Raw genomic sequence first — 1,160 nt, 5'->3', positions numbered from 1 at the left:
AAAAAAAAAAAGAGGCCCTAGAGAGATGGCCCAGCAGTTAAGAAAACTTGCTGCTCTTGCAAAGGAATAAGGTTTGGTTCCTACCACCTCCTTTCGACAGCTTCTGAACTACCTATAACTCCAACTCCAGAGGACCTACCACCTCCTTCTGGCCTCCCCCAGCACCCACACACACGGCATGCACATGAACGTTCACATAATTAAAAATAAAACAAAAAAAGTCTGTAAACGGGTTTACAATTTACATTTTTAACCAGCTCACTATGTCTCCGCAATGAAAGGTGTTGTACTGATCCCACTGGCCACCCGGTCAGAAGGTCGGTATGCAGGCCGAATGCGTGGCTGACAGAATGCCTACTCTGGGAACCACACTTCGCTGGGTGCCAGCCCTCAAAGATAAATTAGATCTGCCTTAAAATGGCCTTTCACTGGAGGGAAGACAAAGACAGATAAACAAATGAAAGGCATGTAAGTGGAAAATGTCCCGTTCCATGAGCAAAGCTAAGTATCTGGATCTTCAGGGATTGTTTCGGGGTGGAAGGCATTGGGGAATTGTGAGGTGAATTTCAAACTTGGAAAAACACAGGATGGAGATAGAGAAGCAACAGCTTGTGCAACAGGTGGTTGTTGTTCTACAAATCTGTGTCATGAGAAAGCCAGGTTCAGCTAATTGTGATGCGCCTGTATTTGTTGGCTCAACTGGACACGAAGTAAGACAGCAGGGCTAGAGTCTTCAATTCTGTCCACGTCACGAAAGAAGCAGAAATAAGTAGGAGAAAAGGCAGAGTGGGGGGACAGTAAAAGTGCAGCGTGCGGTTCTGTAAATGATGCTTCACAAAAATACCAGTTAATAAAATAATAAATCAATGAAACAACACCAGCAAGGTGGGTGGATCTCTGTTAGTTAGAGGCTGGTCTGGTCTACACAGCAAGTTCCTAGACCAGCTAGGGAGACATAGTGAGACTAGCTTCAGAAAGAGGATAAATAAAAAACATATACAAACATGTAAGCGTAAGTATAGGGAAGTTGGTTATGGAGTATTTATTACATTGGCTGGGACTCAGGACATGTCTCAGAGGACAATGTGCTTGATGTGCAGGAATGAGGGCCTGAATTCAGATTCCCAAGCATAAAAGCCGGGTGCAGCCGGGCGGTGGTG

The sequence above is a fragment of the Microtus ochrogaster genome, chromosome 1, assembly GCF_000317375.1.
Source record: "Microtus ochrogaster isolate Prairie Vole_2 chromosome 1, MicOch1.0, whole genome shotgun sequence".
In the NCBI taxonomy this organism is placed as follows: domain Eukaryota; kingdom Metazoa; phylum Chordata; class Mammalia; order Rodentia; family Cricetidae; genus Microtus; species Microtus ochrogaster.
This window is presented reverse-complemented; position numbering follows the sequence as displayed.